At 42.2% G+C, this 21,897-nt stretch overlaps 1 protein-coding gene and 1 long non-coding RNA gene across 3 annotated transcripts in view; both read left to right on the forward strand.

Moving 5' to 3' along the window:
• LOC121715210 overlaps positions 1 to 9,086 on the forward strand; it is a 20,242-nt gene extending 11,156 nt beyond the window's left edge. The window contains exon 3 of the long non-coding RNA XR_006033564.1: positions 8,999 to 9,086. This is a non-coding gene — a long non-coding RNA (uncharacterized LOC121715210). The remainder of the gene's footprint in view (positions 1 to 8,998) is intronic.
• The window catches only part of LOC121715131, a 315,706-nt gene that overhangs the window by 130,455 nt on the left and 163,354 nt on the right, over positions 1 to 21,897 (forward strand). The gene's annotated exons all lie outside the window — the stretch shown is intronic.

Raw genomic sequence — 21,897 nt, forward strand, 5'->3', positions numbered from 1 at the left:
TGAAAGCTATGCCCAAGGAGAACAATTAAACATCTTTCATATCCCTCCTCAGGATCATTACTTAAATTTATAACAAAACAGACAGATAAAGTGCCCCTACCAAATGCCAAGTCCAGTGTTGCACTTGAATTGTTAACTGTAACTGCTTAATTGCTAATTGTAAAGATTCTTTATGGCACATTTTTTTTTTTGTCATATTAGTTCCAGCAACATCCTCCTGCAGTGGGATAGTGGCCACTCAACCTGTTGGCTGTCATGATGAGCAGGAAGAGACACCAGAGGCACATCGAGCGCCCATTCCATGTTATGATACTGATGACTGTGAGTTCAATACATTTTACTTTAATTGATAACATATAGCATGCCCTGTAAATTCCTTATGACAATGTATACCCTGTTTTTGTAATATCAGTTCCGGCAACGTCCACCTCTAGCAGGACAGGAATTCCTACCCCTCATCATGACACGTCACCTGCTACTACAACAGGTTTGACTACATCAGAAGACCCTGCAGAATGGCCAAGTGTTCTTAGCCATACTGAAGTGTGTGCATTAGTCACAAAAGGGCCTATACAGATCAAAGACTCTGTATTCTGTTTTGCGTGCAAACTTTTTGGTAAACAAGACAATGCACTTGCAATAGGAGGTTTTAGAAATTGGAGGAATCTGGCTGGACATCTAAAGGAACATGAATATTCCAAAACACACATTACCTGCATGACAAGTTGGCATGAACTCCAGATGAGGCTCAAAACTAAAACAGCCATTGATCAGATTAACCAGGATTTAATGCACCTTGAGATGCATCACTAGAGAGGAGTCACAGCAGAGTGATTGCCATAATATGCCACCTAGCTGAAAGGAATCTCGCTTTGAGAGGGCAGACAAATGTGCTATATGACCCACATAATGGCCATTTCTTGTCACAGGTAGAATTAATGGCACAATTTGATCTAGTCATGAGTGAACATTTGAGGAGGATCCAAAACAAGGAAACAATGGTACACTACCTCAGCAGTCAAATCCAAAATGAAATTATAGCACTAATTGGAGACAAAGTAATTGATGAGATAGAAAAGTGCTTTTCACCCTTTTGACTGTCATAATGGACTGTACACCTGATATTAGTCATACTGAGACACTTTCTGTTGTCTTGAGAGTGGTGAACTGTGAGCCAGTAAATCAGTTGGTGCATCTATCTCTGAACATTTCGTAGGATTTGTTGATGTTCAAGACTCCACTGGCAAAGGTATGTGTGACACACTACTTGAGAAGCTGGATAAGTTCAGCTTGAGCATTGCAGACTGTCGTGGACAATCCTACGATAATGGTAGCAATATGATGGGACATCAACAAGGGGTTCAAGCAAGAATATTGCAAATGAATGAGAAGGCACTGTGTGTCCCATGCAGCTATCACACTCTTAATCTGGTTGTAGCAGATGCTGCAAAATCTTCAGTAGTATCCATCACCTTCTTTGGTGTTGTCCAGAGATTGTACAATCTTTTTAGCTCCTCTTTGCAACGCTGGGCACTTTTAGAGGAGCATGTCAAACAGTTTGGAAAAAAAAAAAAAAAAGTCAGTGACCAGATGGGAGGCTAGGATTGACAGTGTGAAAGTGGTGCGTTACCACCTGCCCGACATCATACAAGCTTTGTCTGCTCTCGAAACTCTTTCAGTGCACAAGAAGGACTCAAAGACATTGTCCAAGGCCACCAGCATTGGAGTTTTGTAATGTGCACTGTAATCTGGTACAACATATTGTGCCAGATCAACCGAATCAGCAAAATTCTCCAGAGCCCCACTGTTTCTCTTGAAACACTTGAAAGAGAAAAAAGCACAGTGAGAGTGTATCTGGAGAATTTTAGGGATAATGGACTTGCTGCCGCTCACATTGATGCTAGGGAGATAGCAGAAAACCTTGAGATTAATATGACATTTCCTGACAAAAGAAATCGGAAAACAACCAGTTCCTGTATGAGGGTAGAGAAGAAACACAGTCCACTCCAGATCAGCACTTTAACAGAGAGTTTGTCTGCCCCTAGTGGACACCGCCCTCACCAGTTTGAATGAAAGATTTTCAAAAATGGAGGATTTGTATGCCATTTATGGTTTTAAATTCTCCCAAGAAAATATGTCAAAGACTATTCAGAGTGGCAAACTTGAAGACAGCAGCAGACATTAATTTCAGACTTATTCTTATCTCTTACAGTTACTGGGACGTGAAAAAAAATCACAGTAGGCTACTAGTATAAATAACAAATAAAATATGTTAATATGTTAATGTTAATATGCAAAAGCAATACAAAAGTAATATAGGCCTAGACCAAATTAGTCGAGAAAAAGGTAAACCTCCTGTGCGGCCCTCTCTCCAGTCTCCCTCTGGTGCCCCTCTCCCCCACCTCCCAGTGGTCTGTTCGATTATGCCTCAAATCTCAAATTTGGAAGACACCTTAGACATGGCTTCGAAAAGGCATCAAGAGTCGGGGGCGGAAAAAAGAAGAGACAGCGGTACGATGCTCGCGCATCGCTTGCAGTTAAGACTGTTTTAAATAAAATAAAAAATGTTAGTTTTGTAGCCCTTGCGTGTATGCATGTCTATGCTTATGCCAGGTAATACTACTACCGTCAATACATTTTGTAACGTAAGACCCTACTAGCCATGTTCATGTTCAAGTGTTACATTGCAAATGATTTCCAAACGAATTCAAAAGGGCTACGGTTTCAGATTTTTCCACTCTGGGACCAGGTTTAAAAAAAAGTGCGGTTTCGGCCAGTGCGTTTACAGGATTCGTTTGGACGCTCGGCCAAGACGAAGCAAAACCTCTGCGTTTAACCCAAAAAGCGTCTCGGTGTGGACTGGCCCTTAGATAAGTTCAGTTGTTGTATGCGGTCATTTTCAAGAGGTTCATAGGCCAAGGGCGACATCTGTTGGTGAAAATACAATTAGGAAAAAAAAAAAAAAAAACACAATCTCAGTGTTTGTAGATTTTCATATTCACAGAGTTGTCAAATTATGTACAGAATTATTATATTGTGCCTCATCAGACCTCTTTTAAAGGTAAAATAGAGTTTTGAATTTTAAATGTTCCAGTGACACATAGGCCTATATAAACCTAAAAGACTAATGTGTGAAATATGTTTGTATGATGGTTCAATCAAAAATGCATTTTAGTAGAATCCCTGAATATTTTGTCTTGTATTTCTGAATGCAGGGTCAATGCTTAGTTACATGCAAGGAGCAACTCAAGGCCAGGAGGAAGAATTAGAACAACCATTAGAACAACCATCAACCAGCTCTGCAGACTCTGCAACAACACTCAACCCTGACCAACAACCATCATATAGCCCAGGTACCGCATCCGCTTCTGAAGGCAGAGTGAGTCCTGTCACTGAGGGGCCATCAGCAAGTGACACTGCAGAAACATATGTGCCCCCTCCAATTGATCCTGCTCTATGGTCAGCCTGCTCTACAGGTCTATGTAGATGCTGATCGTGTGGAAATTGTGCGGAGAGGGCTTTTTAAAGTCAGCTCTGATTTTAACTTCCCTAAGGGACGGGAAGGAAGAGCGTTTCATACTAGCCTCCAGTTCAAAGTTCTCCCTAATGGAGAAAAGGTGCACAGGAGCTGGGTAGTGTACTCTCCACAGAACAATGCTGTGTTCTGCTTTGCATGCAAGCTTTTTAGCACAAAAGATATAAAGCTGACTGCAGAGGGCCACAGTGATTGGTCTAACATCAACACCAGTTTGAGGGGTCATGAGTGTAGCCAAGATCACACACAGTGCATGCTAAGGTGGAGAGAACTGGACACACTGCTAAAGAAGGGCATGGCAATAGATCAGCAGGAGTTGACACTACTGGAGGTAAAAAGAAAAATGTGGCGAGAGATTCTCAAACACTTGCTCTCAATCACTCTCTCACTAGCCTCAAGAAATTTGTCTTTTAGAGGCTCTTCTGACCGTCTTTATGAGCCAGACAATAGCAACTTCTTAAAGGAAGTAGAGCTTATGGAAACATATGACCCTGTTATGGAAAATCATTTGGCCAGAATAAAAGATGACAGTTCCCACACACACACACATTACCTCAGCCATGAGATACAAAACGAACTAATTCAGATCATCTCTTCAGAGACACTATGCACCATTGTGAGACAAATCCATTTGGCCAAATATTTCTCTATCATTCTTGACTGTAGTCCAGATGTGAGTCACACAGAACATATGTCAGTCATAGTGCGCGTTGTCTGTTTTCAACTGCAACCAGACATTAAAGAATACTTTCTAGGATATATTGATGTGGAGAAAACTACTGGCCTTAACCTGTCCAATGTTGTCCTTGAGAAATTGAAGGAGCTTGGCATTCCTTTTGAAAATTGTCGAGGACAGGCTTATGACAATGGAGCCAACATGAGAGGGAAGAAGCAAGGTGTTCAGGCTAGACTGCTACAGTTGAACCCAAGAGCATTGTTTGTCCCTTGTGGAGCTCACACAATGAATCTTGTCATAGCTGATGCTGCCAAGTCCTCGCAAGATGCCACTGGCTACTTTGGGTATTTGCAGAAGCTGTTCAATTTCTTCTCTGGTGCCACCCAGCGATGGGCCATTTTAACAAAACATGTTAAATTCACTCTGAAATCTTGGAGTGACGTTAGATGGGAGAGCAGGCTTCAGAGTGTAACAGCTGTCTGAAATCAAACAAAGGAAGTGAGAGATTTTGTGATTTGCTCTGTTGTGTGGTGTGAACTTCTTACCATTACAAACCAGGTGAACCAGCTACTGCAATCCAGTTCCATGCAGCTTGATATTGCTGTCAGGCTCATTGACAGTACCAAAATCAACCTCTCCAAATACAGACAGACAATCTGGGTTTGATGAGACTGTGTCAACTGCCAAGGAACTCTGTGAGGCCCTGAATATAGAACCAGAGCGTAAGGAGAAAAGGCTCAGGAGCACAATAAGGCACTTTGCATACGAAGCTGCTGATGAGCCCCTCAATGATGCCCTTAAAAAGCTTGAAGTCACATTTTTCCAATTGTGTTGTGGACTCTGCTGGAGATGTCACTACAGGAGAGGTTTGAGACCATGAATCAGGTCAAAGAAAAATATGGAGTGCTGCTTGACTTCAGCAAAGTGAACGGAATGTCCAAGGAGGACTTGAAGAAACACTGCAATGAAGTTCACAAGACACTGACGGATAAGGGACTGGCTGACATTGATGGACCTGAGATGATGCAGGAAATAATCAACCTTCCTCAGCTTTCACCACAGACATCTGCCTTGGAAATGCTGACATTTCTGCATAACAATCGGCTTCAAGAGGTATATCCCAATCTGTGGATTGCTCTTCGTATTGCACTGACTCTCCCAGTCACAGTTGCCTCTGCTGAGCGAAGCTTTTCAAAGCTCAAACTTATCAAAACGTACCTGCGCTCATCAATGGGGCAGGAACATTTAAGTGGTCTGGCGGTCATCAGCATCAATGGGGACGTGGCTCAGAAACGGTCATATGATGACCTGATAGCTGATTTTGCAGCTAGGAAATGCAGGCGTATGCCTCTGTAGGGCCTCTGACAACTGATGGTAGTGAAAATGTTTGTAATATAGTTCTATAGAATAGCAGAATGGCCTCTTTATAGAGATGGTAAAGTAAATTCTACTGTGCAGTTTGTACTTACTGTATGTATGGTTATTTGCACTTTAAAATTTGCACTTTATTATAATTATAATTATTATTATTTGTACTTATGTATATTATTATGACCGCCCCGCAGCGAAGCGGTGGTCATATAGGTTTAGTCAGATTTTTATTTTTCGCATGGCCAAATTTCCGTCAAGGATTCCCGGGACACTGAAAGACCGGGGTACACAAAACTTGGTGGGAATGTAACCCCACATGGATAGCATGGAATCATCGTTTTTCGTTTTGATCTGTAGCCCCCCCGCTGGACTGGACCCCCCGAAAGGAAGGTAGGGCAGACACAGTTTTCTGTGAATATCTCGAGAACTATAGGGCCTAGGAGGACCACCTTTTTTTTGTATGTTGGTCTTAAGGGGCCACCTCAACCCATCCCATTACCACTTATTTCATGTATAGCGCCACCTAGTTAAAAATTAAAAAGCAAAAAATTAGGTGTTTTCATCACAATATCTTTGGCTGACATGGTCAAAACTGCACGAAATTGAAAGTGTAGGATCATTATGACACCCTCCGAATGCATGCCAAGTTTTGGGGGGCCTTACAATAAAATTTATGTGTACATTTAGTGACCGTACACCAGAGTTTTCTGTGAATATCTTGAGAACCGTAGGGCCTAGGATGACCAATTTTGTGTGTATGTTTGCCTCCAGGGGTCATGTTAACCCATTCCATGTGCACACATGTGCATACACAGATACACATGCACACACATGCATTCACAGTAATCATACGTATGACACATACTCACACAGTAGACATATGTATGCATGCACACACACAGGCACATACGCAGGCACACACACACACAAGCACGCACACACACACACACACACACACACACACACACACACACGTACACGCACACATTTCAAGAATTTCTCAGAATTATGAACAGGCAAGATGGGGGTGGGGTTGTATAAAATGAATTTTACATGTGAAATCTATGAACTAATCATGTTTTGGTACTTGTTGTCTAGCAGATACCAGTGAGAATTAAGTGTACATAATGCATTTTAGTGAGACAGAATCATATATGCCTTTCAACGTGATTTATTTTTGTGGAAAAAATGTGCTGGACTGGGCAGCGGTCATATTTTGTACCGCTCTGCGGTACATCTAGTTTACTGAAGAAATGTGCACATTATTACTTACAAGGTTATATACTTGAATACGTTCTGCCTTTACAATGTTCAGTTCCAAATCTGTGTTTTTAGTAATTGTGGTGGTATTTGGTATTTATAATTTGAACTTTTATATTATTTATTTCTTTTCATGTTTGTTTATTTAAATTATTTATTTGCAGCAATTATTTGGGGAATAAAGAGAACCTAACTAAGAAATTCTGAATGGTTGCTATTCCTTTGTTGGTGGTGGTGGTGGTTGGTTGGTTGGTTGGTTGGGGGGGGGGGGGGCACCACCAAGCATTTGTGCTTAGGGCACCCAAATGGCTAGCGCCGGCCCTGCATGCACCCACACATACCAATACACCTACATACACAAACACACACATACACACAACAAATAACTTACATGCAGGCACACACACTCAATAAACACACACATACACAAAAACAACCACACACTGCACACACTCAATTACAAACACACAAAAAAAAGGAACAAAGTGTGCTGGACTGGGTGGCGGTCATATTTTGTACCGCTCTGCGATACATCTAGTTATGAGTGTATTTAGTGGATAGCAGTCTGAGGTTGACATACAGTATAAGTGGAATTTAAATGTTCACATCCTTTTAGGGTCACCAGCACTAGGCCAGACCATAGATTTTGACTAAAATAACGTGAATTGCATGCAAAAAGTGATTTTCACAAATGGCTGATACACAGTTGTAATTATGAGTTTATTCTATCAGTACCAGTCTGATGTTGACATAAAACCTGAATTAAAATGTTTCTCATGCACCTATTCCACACATTTCTGACAAGTTCATTATATTGCATTAGTATTATCTACATTACATCTGATTTATGTTATATTATTTTAACCACTTTAGTATGTTTTCCATCCTGGCTTATTTAATATTTTCCACAGTTTACCTATCATTTTACATGCGCTGCCTCGGGACTTTTATTTTGAAAAGCTGCCTGACGAAAAGGCAGAAAGCATGGGAAGAGACGTGGTTGTGCCGTGGGCTGCATGAATGTGAGCTCAATTGCAACAATTTGGCCAAGTATGAACATCGCACTTTGTGTGTAGTTTATTCAGCGTTGATTGAGATGGAGATCTAGCTATGTTTAGCCTGGGTTTCCCCATACTGCTGTAGCTGTATATTTTATGGCTTTGTTTATTTTATATGTTAATGTCAATTTTGTATTTTGTTTATGCGCCCTTGTGGATGTCTTGGAAATGATGGATATGCTGTTATGAGATTGGTTCCGGGGAATGTATCTAGGGGGAAGATAATTAGGGGGAACGTTAAGTTGGAGGCAGAGCAGAGTGAGGAGTGTGCTGGCTGGTTGTACATGTCCCGTAAAATAAAGCTCCTGAAAGTTAAACTTCACACCTGTAACCCGTCTTCCTTGACACAGCAGGGCTCGTTCTACCAAGCATGAGAAACTGTGCACGTCTCAAATACGAGAAAATGAATGTGTAGTTCCCAGACCCCATCTCAATGAGATGAGGTCTGACGTTAGCCAGGCTAAGCGATGTTTTGAATTTCTGGCGAATGTCTAATTTCAAGCTAACTTAACTTAAGCGCTGTTAATAAGTAGGGAGGGCCTTGTTGAATATTCACTGATTTTATGCAAATATCACAAGTTGACATGCTCACCATCTAAACTGGCACACTGGCACTTTGTTTTCTCCACTTCAAGCACTGCATCTAGTGGCTAGCGCAGCACATGCCACATATAATGTGTAGGACCTAATGCGCACCACCTTTTTTGAAAGCGTGTAGTGTCATGTGACTCATCTATATGCGAAAAAAGTGTTTCCATTGCAGTTTTGTGATATAGTGCTATTTTGATATGTCTGAAAAAACACCTCATTAAAACGAGCGTTAAAACTTTTTCAGGGTTAATGGAAACCCACCTAGTGAAACTACAAAGAACCGAATTATTGGCTATTGCCTTCCTTTCATTTTTGCAAGAGAAACAGTGTGTGGGAGTCTCTATTCCATTGCAGTCAGCTTCAGATATTCTCTGATGTACCTGTGCAGAAGAGGTGTGCAAAAGTCTTTTGTTTTCTTGAATTCATTGTGTGAATGCCAAAATGTCACAAGCGGGATTGTGTGTCTACCAATGTAGTGCCGTGTTTTGGCTAAATCATATATGAAAGCATCCTTACCTGATTTTACAAAGAGAATCTGGAATGAATAGAAGATAAACAGTATCCTCATCATGGTGACTCCTGTATCAATTGCTGCTCTCAGTTCCTCTGATGGAATGTTGGGCTTCCAGTAGTTACTTTCACCCGCAGGACTATATGAGATTCTATCCTTTACTGAAAGGTTGTTAGAAAAACTCCACCCACACGCCAGATATTGTGCTTTGCTTCCTTGTTGTTATATTCTCATAGCATGACGAGCCAGACCCACATCAAGATGTCTGGGAACTCACGATAGGCAGTGCTTAATCCGAGGGGCGGGATAAACGGTTGTCTTTCAAATTCCCTCTGCACGCAATAGGATATCACTACAACTCATGAGTCCCATGCATTTTCCCACCAGTGGAGCTAGTTGGCTAGTTGATAAACATTTGCCAACTTAAAAAAAAAAAGCTTAACTCGAGTCGCGCAGTTCGCCAGCAGCAGCATCCATCTTTTTTGTTTTCAAGTAGCAGGGAATTCACACGGAACTATCGCAACTCTGCCGTCATTATGTTAAGCCCGTCCACTAACTCTATACACAATGTGATTGGCCTGATTCAAATTAAAAATTTCCAGCTCGCAAGCCAACTGTTACGTCAGACCCAGGAGGAGATCGGAGGCAGGTAAGTATCGTGAAGTTGAAGGTCTTTAATTCCCTCCGCAAACTTGGACATTCAAAACCAAGGAGATTTCAGTAAACAAAAACCAAAAACGCATACAAACAAAGATAGCTCTGGAGCAACAGAGAAACAAGGCGTCTTCCAACAAGACCAGACAAAGAATGCAAGTTTGGGTCCAACTTAAATAGCTTGGCTAACGAGGATTCAGTTCAGCTGGGGAGTGGCCTTCAGGTGTGGAGGATAATTGGAACGCAGATGAGGGTAAGTGGACCATGGAACCAATTAGAAAACAGGGGAATTGGATCTGATTGATGATTGCTGTTGTGGTTGCTGTGATGAGGTGAGGAAGGGGTTTCGTGGAGTCGTGACACCAACGGCGAGTTGCTAGACTACCCTGGCTGCAAATTACATTTGCTACCGCTAGGGTGCGTCAGCGTCTGGATTTCTAGGCTAATATGCTCACCTACACCCAAGGATTCAGTCACATTCTCACTGAAGGTCAGACCCAAGTGCACAAGAGACAGATTTAAGAGTTTGTCCATAAGAGGACCAGGTGGGGGTGATACCCTCAGGCCAAAAAAAACCTCAAAATTGCATCAAATGTTGACGTCTCTCCTGCTGTTAGATTCATACACAGCAAAGTAATATTCCATGCCATCAAAGGTCCATCCAAGGTTAGTGAGCTTAGGTTAGCTTTGTGAGGCCCGTCTTTTGCTCAAACCTTCTGCATTTCCAAAGAATGCCTTTTGCATTCAATTTACATGTGTGGATACCTGTATTTGATCTGTATTGTCTTAGCTGGCCATGGCCAAAGATCCCCAACACCCGCTCATGCATAAAGTGGCCATTTGCTCTTTGTTCTGGCCCCTCTACTGAGAGGTTAACTCAGTACTGGGCCTACTCGATGTCTTATGGTGAGATAGGCCAACCTCATTATCATACAGTGTTGGTTACCTCTGAAATCAGTATTAATGAATATCTGTATCTGTGTAAATATGTGTTGTGAGAATAATACATTCATGTTTGGTCTTGAATTAATACTTGTAATATGGGCAACAGTTTGATCATGGTCTCATCACAGTTTAATGTATTTGTGCTTAGTTGTAGATTAAAAACTACACTGTAATCTTTAGGTGTGAGAGTCACAAGCCCCACACCCACACCTATTCCACCAGCTATCCAATGATCTGTAGGCCAGGTGAGAAGGCCTTGCATATCCAAATGATCTTTGGGATACAGCAGGATAGCTCTTGGAGAAAGCCCTCTTCTTTTTCCACCTGCACTCTCCTCTTGAGCTAGGCCCTTCTGGCTTGCTCTTCTGCCTCTCTCTCTCCCTCTCTCTCCCCTCTCTCTCTCTCTCTCTCTCCCTCTCTCTCCCCTCTCTCTCTCTCTCTTTCTCTCTCTATCTCTGTCTCTCTCTCCCTTTTCTCTATTTTTGGGTTTGTATTGTTTTATCTGGTGTATCTGTTAATCCATAACTTGTTAACTGGTTAAGTTTATCTCTGTGTTTTGATAAGCTTCCTATGTTCCTTTGGTTGTTACTTTGTTACTCTACTTTGTTACAGTAGACCATGTGAGTTTACTCGTACATTCAACTGAAGTGATATTGGTTACATTTACCTTTAAGGCTTAATGCCTAATAAATTGTTAACCTGCTCACCAATCGTATATATCTACTTCTCGTAGTGTGCCATGCTCTTCCATATCTGATAAACTAGTTACTTGGTAATTGATTGGTGATACAGATTATTAATAAAATGGAGTCAGATTAACAAGTATGTAAAACTATCATTGCCATTTAACTCTTCACTCTATTTGTCCACACAAGCTCTTTCAAGTGAGGATAGCTCGATGTCTCTCTGTTTCCGGGCCTATATATTTCTCGCATTACAACCTGGCTCCAAGTCGTCAAAGAACAGAGGAGGACACACGTTTTAACTTAAGAATTTAACTAATAACACAAAGTAAATGTAAAGAAAACGTGTCAGTATGAGTAGTCAGCAGTCAGTATGTAGGTGAGTGAATGGGTGCATGAGGAGTACGGTGGTGTTGTGCAAGAGAAGGCACAGCAAAGAAACTGCCACTCAGCCATCCCTTCTGCCAGCATGGGAGAAAAGAAATGCAGTTTGCGTCTAACCAGAAGTGCAAAAAAGCAGAAACGTTTTAATGTGATGTACATAGTATACACAGGTGGTGCATAGACAGGACAAGAAATATAGTGCAGTTTAGAAAGTAGTATACAGTTGGTTTATAGGAGGTGGTTTAGAGTAATATAAATTAAATATAAATATGTGGATTGTATTAGCAGTTACCTTATAAGAGCAGAATAAATATGGCTATGTAGTATGAACAATGTATGAACAAAATGTACAGACATGTGTGCAGTGTAGTAGTGTTACTGTTACCAGCAGTGAATGCAAGATTGTGCAATCTCTTTATCTCTTTTCTCATGGCTATGGTTAGTAATGATTTGATGCTGACCAGCCGTACTTCATGTGGACTTATTATGGAGAATGTTGTGTTTGGGGATTCAAGGTCAATGGTCAAAGTCAATCGCAGTTGACTGCAAACAGTGCAAACTACCTCTTGTAAATGGGGAAGTCAGTGATTTGGGGCCTAAGGCACAGACAGGAGTGGGCCCTCAATGCCTGTACATATGCATCTTATTTATCAGTCTAAAACCAATCACTTCTGTTAAAGGATTACTTACAGTTATGAAGTCAAATATAAAGACTATAAAGTACTCCTGATCTGGGTTTGTAGAGTCAAACAGGGAAAAATTAAAACCTGTCAGAGATTCATGAACTTGGAACAGTCCACTGTGTCCTGAAATGGAGGGGGAGAGAGCACTCAATTCTTACACACCCTACCTATTTTTTTGTAACCGCAATATTTATGTTTTACGTTTATCTTGAGCCTGGTCTGCATTTTATGTGGCCTTTTACAAGGACGGGGTCCTAACTCCCCCTGGGTTGTTTCAAATTTTGTACTATTTTGGCTTTTTGGGTTTTTAGGTGGACCCTTCAAACTGTCCAAGTTTCATCAAAATCGGTGACGTAGCATGTATCACCCCCGCCTGGTCCTCATGGACACACTCTTAAACAGCAACAAACAGTCCCACTGCAGCCAAACCCGATACGTTGGAACCCCTGGACGTTCGGAAGCCCCTTCTGGCTACTGTGACAGCTCGTGGTCGTTGGTCTATTCTGGGTTTTTGGATAATGTTTGCCCTCAAAGAACAATATAGCACCTTAATAATATTAATTTAATAATTGACCATTTTCTTTATCAGAGCTTCCCCTGTTCCAAAGAGCAGCAACCGCCACTGGATGAGATTAAAATAATAATTTAGTAAGGAACTACTACAACATTTTCGAGGTCACGTCTTCTTAACTTAATCTAACATTACATATTTAATGGCCACCAGATAGCGCCATTGCACTGAACTTCGGCTGATGTGAGCAAGCAGTGAAATGGCGCCATCTGTTGGCCATTAAATAACACACAGGTGTGCGGAAGGGGAAGCAACACTGCCAAGGGGAAAGCGAAAGCAAACAGAAGACGGCGCGTCACTCTTAGAAGGCAAAGTAAAATAGTACCCTACTGCAAATTACATTTTTAAATACAGACTACGACGATGAGTATTTAAGAGTGAAGCGTTTGCATATTTCTTCTCATCTGACTGACCGCAATGAGTATCTGATGGAGCAATGTCAGACTGCTAACTAATTCCTGACACACGCCACATTTACATAACAGGAGGAAAGCCTGTGACCTGGAATGGCGCAGAGAGAAAAAAGGTTTGGACTACATTTTTATACGATAGTTCGATAGTCAGTCGATAGTTTCAGTAGGTATATAGCCTTGCCTAGGTTACCTGACATTGGTAATTGTTATAGTCACTTCATGTTTACTTAACAGTGGTAGGCCTCTTTAGTCAATCTCGCTACTCCAGCTCCATTTTGGGAAAGAGATTCGGTCCAGAGATTCCTGTATATAGTCAAGTTGCATTTTCTTGAACCCAGAACTGTTGAGTTGAGTACCCTAAAGTTTTATTGCAGAAATGTCATCTATAGGCCTAGTGGATGGAATTCAACTTAGTTGCTAGAAGTTGCACTTTGGGCAATTTGCATAATCAGCATCATAAGATAATTAATGTGAGACACTACAGGTTAACATCAGGTAGGCCTTCATATGACACAGCAATGGAGCTTAAGACGTCACGTGACTTCTTGCGTCACCGACGAGTTTAAAACCGTGTTAAACTCTAAAAAGTGGCTAAGTTAGCGACAGAGCAATTGCCCCTTTAAGTTTAAATATTTCAAGTATGATCCATTTTTTTGCTATTATACAAGGTTTCAAAATAACTTTACACACAATAACCCAATCTCTATAAAGCACATAATGGGTAGAAAAGCCCAGCTATAATATGCAAAACATGCAGAATATGCATTGCACAACACAATTACAAAATTGACTATGCATGATAGGATCTCTCTAGCTATAACACAGAATAAACTATAACACAGAAGGGGACTCTTAACTCCCAATGATACCACTTCTCTACCTCTTTTGCAATCTTCCCACAGCTGTTTTAAAACATTCTCTTGCATTTTATGTGTAATTAGAACAACTGCAGCTAGAGAGATCCTATCATGCATAGTCACTTTTGTAATTGTGTTGTGCAATGCATATTCTGCATGTTCTGCATATTATAGTTGGGCTTTTCTACCCATTATGTGCTTTATAGAGATTGGGTTATTGTGTGTAAAGTTATTTTGAAACCTTGTGTAATAAATCCTGGATCATACGTGAGTTAAGAGAAAATTACGACGGAGTATTAGGGCCACACATGAAGGAAGAAATATTTTTGCCATGACGAGATTAAACTCGCCATGTCGACATTAAACTCGAAATGTAATGTCGACTTTAATCTCAATGTATCGACTTTAAAGTCGCCATGTCAACATTAAACTCGACATTTCGAGAATAAAGTTGAAATATCATGTCGACTTTAATCTCGACGTGTCGACATTAAACTCAACATTTTGAGAATAAAGTTAGTTTGGAGAGAGAAGGACCGCTCGGGACGATTGAAAGGGAGGACGAATTAAACATTCCAGTTTTCTTCGACTGCAACAATGATTAGACATAGGCCTATATCATGTGAACAAAACATAAAACATTAACCTCCGTTGCTCAGCCAAATACTTTCCTGTAGGTCCTTATCACGGAGTTACAGGGGATAAATGCGATGGTCAAAAGTAGCCTAAACGTCATTAGCGGTTTTTTTTATTTATTGTAGGCCTATTATTAAAGAGTGTTTTTCATCTAAAGGTTCAACTTCATGCTTATGCACTAGACTAGGCATACTAGGCGCTCTCCCCAATCCTAGAATTTTACATTGCTTGTTTGTAATGGATGCAAAACGGCCTATTGCTGAATGTCTAGGGACGAATGAAGCTGTCCTCCTCCCGACCACCCCATGTACTAGTAGCCTACATGCGCACATATGCACACACAGTGCATAAATAAAGTATACATGCACACATATTCCCTCACGGGATCTAAATAGTATATATGCTTAGGCTATACCTGTGTTTATAGCCTCCTATGTTTATTGCAGGTGAGACATGGAAAAGCAGTTTTAGAGAAATTAGTTAACCTATGGAGAGTGACGGCCTGGTTCATGAATGGCAGTTATTTGAATGTGCGGTGGCCTTACCCACGTAAAACAGAGTGAAATAGCATTTTGTATAGAAACATATCATTGGATACATGTATTATTCTAGCTATATACTAAACGGCATAGTGCATGGTATTTCCAACCGCGAGATACAGCACTTCACGATGACGGCAATGAGTAGTTAACAGACAAGACGCAATCTATCTGAAAGTCAACACGTCGAGATTAAAGTAGATATTATATTTCAACTTTATTCTCGAAATGTCGAGTTTAATGTCGACATGCTGACTTTAAAGTCAACATGTCGAGTTTAATCTCGCCATGGCAAAAATATTTTTTTTCTTCATGTGTGGCCCCGTCGTAGAAAATTGACCTTGGGAACATATGACCCTGGGAACATAGGGCAATGAGAACATAGGACTCTCTAACTGGGGAACATATGACCCTGGGAACATAGGACCCTTTTTCATGTTCCCATTATCTACCATGTGCTGGGGAACATTGGACCTTGGAATATCCTGGCTAACGTCAGTCCTCATCTCATTGAAATGGGGTCTGGGAACTAGACATTAATTTTCCCGTATTTGAAAAGTGGTTTACGAATGCCCAGAGCCGTTTATTGGGTGCTACGAATGTCTATCAAATGCGTCTGTACGTAGCTCATAACGGCTTCAGTGTGTCGTCATCGTCTTGCTGCCCTCCCTCTGTTCTGTGATTGGTTCCTTCGTTGAGGTGAAAACGAAGTCCATAGAATCCAGGCTGCCTAGCAGCGTGAATAAAATCAGGGGTGTGGCAATTAACAACCTAGGGAGGGGCCTGGCGCGTTGTTTAAAAATCGCTATCGTACGCCACCTAAACCTGGTCAGAAGTCAATGGCGAGTTGTTCATACAGTATGCTATTTTAAGAGCGCATGTCAACAGTCATATTGGCAGGTGCACGCACCATCCTTCTATCATTCATGAACGCACACCAGCGCACATCCATGCAAAGCATTACAAATTGCACGGGAAACATAATTAGAATAAAGATATTACGAAATACTGTACATCTCATGATGAGTAGTTATTCACCATCATTTTTAAATTGGTAATGACGGTTAAAAGTGATTAGGGGAGAGGCGAGAGACACGTATGGAGCACAGCTGAAGACGCACTGTAACGAGATATAAGCAACTCCTCTGCAGGATAAATGTTGTTTTATTCAGTCATTTCAGCAATATTAGGGTAAGTGTTGCTTTTTCCAGCCTATGTTTTCGGTGGTAACCCATTGTCAGTCAATAGTGAAAGTAACTGCATATAACTTTGACTGACTCCTTGGTGAAGTTAGTTTCACTTTTCCAATGAGTTAAAATAATAGACGAGTGCAAATGCGTGAAGGCTATGCTAGGTTTTAGTAAAGCATGGTTTAAGAATGACTATTCCATACGGTCTCGCAAGCAGCCTCCTTCAAATGCGCCGTTTAATGCCAAAATACCGATGCATTTATTTGACATATCACACTTTGCGCCGTTAAAGGGAATGACAGATGTCATTCTCATTGGTTTAAATGATGTTACACCCCAAACACACCCATATGACTGATTACAGTTTTTCTCGATTGCTTTTACCTGCTTAAGTAAACTAGAACCCACTTGGTCTTCATGACTACTTTCTTTGCACAGCAGAAGTCATCTCTTGCGAATGTGTTCACACATTTTCATTGGGTTCACACATTTCTCACACCCTTTTGCAAAACAGTTAACACAGGTGTCATTCAAAAGCCCCAAACTCTATTGGTTTTCCCATGCTAAACAAAAGGAAAACATCTTTTCACAGGTGGTATAGATTCCTAACCTGACCCTAGCCAGATGAATGTCGTTCCGCTTAGCTCCGCCTAGCTTCACTCACATCCATCTGGGACCTCTTCCATTGAGAGTGATTTCTCCAACCAACTTTATGGTTTAGCCAATCAGGACGCAGGGCGGGAGTTTCATAGATGTGACATAGCGTAGAAGCGACTGTGAGTCTGTTATTAGCGTCACGGGTTGGCTTCGATGTGAGTGGTTGAAGTAGCACGTCAATAGATGACGGACAAGTGGCTTATTCAATCATATGCAAGCATTTTTTGATTAGGCCCAGCCTTCTGAAGCAACACTTCAATGGATCGGTTCCAGATGGATGAGTGGAGCTAGGCGGAGCGAAATTCATCTGGCTATTGCCAGGTTAATAGATTCCTTGCATAAGTCTGAATTTCTGATACACCTGTGTGAAACTCCTTTGCACAATTCTTCAATCAGCAATCATTCATTCTACATAAGAGATATCTGTTCTGTGTTGCTATTTGAAAGTATGGATCTAATGCACATTTAGACAAAGTACTGTATTGCCTATTTGGTGGAGAAAACAGTACAAAAGGTCTTTACTGTATGTCTATTTCGATGAAAGTTGTAGTTCAATGAAATCTTGCTAGGTGTTTGCTGTATGTCTTACATGTCAATGACAGTTACATCTTGGGAGGAATGAATAATTTGTTTTTTTATTCAGTACATTTAGTCTTTTCAGAGTTTTTTTCTGATACCAGACAAATGAGAAAGTAATGAAACAGACATAGCCAAAATGCTCATTTTGAGAACTAGATTTTGCATTTTGTTGCCCAGTGTGTAATGATTGATTAAAGAGTGTTTTTGAATTGGCAACAAGTTGTAGTGTTTGAAGGCAAGATTTGCTTTTGCTGCATGTGTTAAGTGTTTTGAGAGAGTAACAGCCTTTTGCAAGCAAAATGTGTCATTTTGTCTATTTGTCCTTTTGTTCAGACACAGGCGTTAACTGTTTTGAGAATGTGATGTCAGAGTTGACACAGGTATCAAAACGATCGAGAAAAACTGTAAAAAACCTAGGAACACCTTGTTGCGCCATGCGCTCCACGTTTGATAACGAAACCCCTCCCAATGTGAACTGGACATCCTACTAAATTTGAATAGACTTTTGACGAGTGACGATGCACTTTAGAATGTCATGATGGGGCCCTTAGTTTCACTTGTCTATTTCACTCGTCTATTTCACCTGTCTGTTTAGTTTCATTTGTTTATTTCACTTGTCTTTAGTTTCACTCGTCTGTTTCACCTGTCTGAAGTCAATAAAAAGAGGAAGGCGCTCCTACCCTGCTTCGTGCAAATTGAGTTTGGCAACGTACTGGAAGTGCATAACACATACTGTAGGGAGAACAGTACAGCTACTAAGACTAAGGCTTATTGCTTAAAGGAACCATATGTAAGATTGTGGCCAGAAATAGTACTGCAATCACTTTCAAATTACTCTAGAGCGGTGTATCCCCTCCCCTTCCCCCGACTCGAGGTTGCCAACCCGGATGGTGAAACACAACTGACTTTGTGATTAGTAGATAGGAGGAGGGTGGCGCATCAGGCCAAAACACAACATGACATGACAAAACACAACATCAACATCAGTTGAGGGCTGTGACTTCACTTTTTAAATACAAGGATACAAGGATACAAGGAAGTTTATTGTCACATGCATATAGTTACTGGAAGTAAGAAATGCAGTGAAATTATGTCTGGTGTCAGCCTATTTGTGCATTAATGGGGGGGGGGGTAAAAAGTGCAGTAGAAGAGGGGTTTAGTAGATTAAGTGGCAAGGGCTGCATAAGAAAGGTGGGGGAGGATTGGAATTGGGGGGGGGGGCACCAACAAGGAGCACCCAAGAGCAACAGGGGCAAGGAAAAACTCCCTTACCAAGGAAGAAACCTTGGGCAGATCCACGGCTCAAGGGGCTAACCCAACTGCCAGGGGTCTTGGTGTGTGTGTTGGGGGGATGACAGGGGAGATGGGATAGTGTGCTGTGTATGTGGGGAGAGGGCAGTGTGCAATATGTGTGTTGGAGAAGCTTCCTCATGAGACAATGTGCTGTGTATTGGGGGGGGGAGGCAGTGTGCTGTAAGTCTGTTGGGGATGTGTGTTGGAGAAGCTTCCTGATGAAATGATGTGCAGCCTCATTTTTTACAAACAAAGTGGCGGCAATCAGCAGTCAATTCTCTACATGCCCACTCAACGCATCTGACTCAGATACCGCACTCCTACAACCTCTAGGGACTGCTGGAACATCTTTTTCAGCATTCACGCCTCTCTCCGAGAGTGAAGTGTCCAGACTCCTGACATGCAGCCGTCCTACCACATGCTCGCTGGACCCTATACCTACGAGCCTACTTCAGTCCATCAGCCCGACCATCGCTCCAGTTATCACACATGTGATCAATGCCTCGCTAACCTCCGGCACATTTCCAACAGCGTTCAAAATGGCCCGGGTAACACCGTTACTTAAGAAAGCTTCTCTCAACCCTGCTCAAGTCGAGAACTACCGCCCTGTCTCACTACTGCCTTTCCTATCCAAAGGCATTGAACGAGCAGTCTCCAAACAGGTCTCTGACTTCCTTTCACAGAACAACCTTCTGGATCCAAATCAGTCTGGGTTCAAAAGCGGCCACTCTACCGAAACGGCTCTGCTGTCTGTAACAGAAGCCTTAAAAGAAGCCAGGGCGACCGCTCGGTCATCAGTACTCATTCTGCTTGACTTATCGGCTGCCTTTGACACGGTTAATCACCGTATCCTTCTCTCTATACTCGCTGACATGGGAATCTCCGGTTCTGCTCTCTCCTGGTTTGAATCCTACCTCACAGGACGCTCGTTTAACGTATCATGGCTTGGTCAGCTATCCGCACCTCACCATCTCACCACAGGGGTCCCCCAGGGCTCAGTGCTGGCCCCCTCCTCTTTGCTATCTACACCACCTCCTTGGGACAGATTATCCGTTCGCACGGCTTCTCATACCACTGCTATGCAGACGACACACAGCTCTATCTGTCCTTTCCACCTGACGACCCCCTGGTTTCAGCACGGATCTCGGATTGCCTTTCAGACATAGCTACATGGATGAAGGCACACCACCTCCAGCTGAACCTCTCAAAGACTGAACTGCTGGTCATCCCAGCTAAACCTACCATACACCACGACATCAACATCAAATTTGACTCCCTGTCTGTTTCACCGACCAGGACTGCAAGAAATCTAGGAGTTGTTCTTGACAACCAACTAAACTTCTCAGATCATGTTGCCTCAGTCGCCCGGTCATGCCGTTTTGCACTCTACAACATACGGAAAATCAGGACTTACTTGACTCAAGATGCTACCCAACTTCTGGTTCAAGCAATAGTCATCTCACGACTCGACTACTGCAATGCCCTCCTGACAGGTCTCCCAGCCTGCGCAGTGAAACCACTTCAGATGATCCAGAATGCGGCGGCGCACCTGGTCTACAACCAACCCAAAAGGGCACATGTTACCCCGCTGCTCATCCAGCTACACTGGCTACCTATGGCGGCCCGCATCAAATTCAAGTCTCTAACGCTTGCCTACAAAGTAGTCTCCGGCTCTGCTCCCACCTACTTGAATGCCCTCATACAGACTTACACTACCTCCAGACCGCTGCGCTCCTCTGACGAACGACGTCTAGCTCTACCACCGGTACGCTCAAGCCAATCCAAACTTTTCTCATCTGTTGTTCCTCGTTGGTGGAACACACTGCCAGTTCTTACAAGGGCAGGGACATCCTTTTCCACTTTCAAAAAGCTCCTGAAGACCCAGCTCTTTAGAGAACATCTACTCTCATAGCAACACTTACAACAAGTCTTACTGATCCTAGCACTCACCAGCCGTTTTAAACTGACAAGTAACTGTTAAAAACAGCACTCACCGACGCACTTATTCTTACTGTACTCTAATGTTTTTTTAAACTGTCCTAAAATTGTGAGAATTGTTCTAAAACTTACTGTTTACCATGTTGTTAGTCGCTTTGGTTAAAAAGCGTCAGCCAAATGTAATGTAATGTAATGTAATGTAATGTAATGTATGTAGGGGGGGGGGGGGGGCAGGGACGTACTATTGAAAGCAGAGTACTGTATGTAATGTATGTGAGTGATGACAGTGAAGATGTGTGTGTGGGCGGGAGGGGAGTGGAGCAGTGACTGTGTGTGTGTGTGTGTGTGTGTGTAGTGTGTGTGTGGGTAGGTGGGGGCAGTGTGCTGTAAGTATGTAGAGGATGTGTGTTGGAGAAGATCCTGAAGACAATGTGCTGTGTATGTGTGGGGGGGTTGGGGGGGGGCAGTTTGCAGCAAGTATGTAGAGGAGGCTTACTGTAGCAAGCAGTGTGCTGTATGTATGTGAAGTGATGACAGTGATGATGTAAGTGTGTGTGTTGGGGATGGGGGTGGGGGGGGGGGCAGAAAGGCTAGGCAATCAAGGACATGGGTAGATGTAAGAGAAATCAAAAATAATAAATAAAAAGTGTGCAAAAGTTGGAGAAAGTCAGATATGTGTGTGTGTGTGTGTGTGTGTGTGTGTGTGTGTGTGTGTGTGTGTTTTGACGTGTGATGAAATAAGAAAATAAATAAAAGGTCTGTAGCATAGGGAGAGGGATGTAAAAGTGCTAAAAGTCTTGTAGGTGTGTGTGTGTGTGGGGGGGGGGGGGGGGGGGTCATGAGTGCTGAGGAGTGAATGAGTGCAAAGTCAGT

This window comes from Alosa sapidissima, chromosome 8, assembly GCF_018492685.1.
Source record: "Alosa sapidissima isolate fAloSap1 chromosome 8, fAloSap1.pri, whole genome shotgun sequence".
Lineage (NCBI taxonomy): Eukaryota > Metazoa > Chordata > Actinopteri > Clupeiformes > Clupeidae > Alosa > Alosa sapidissima.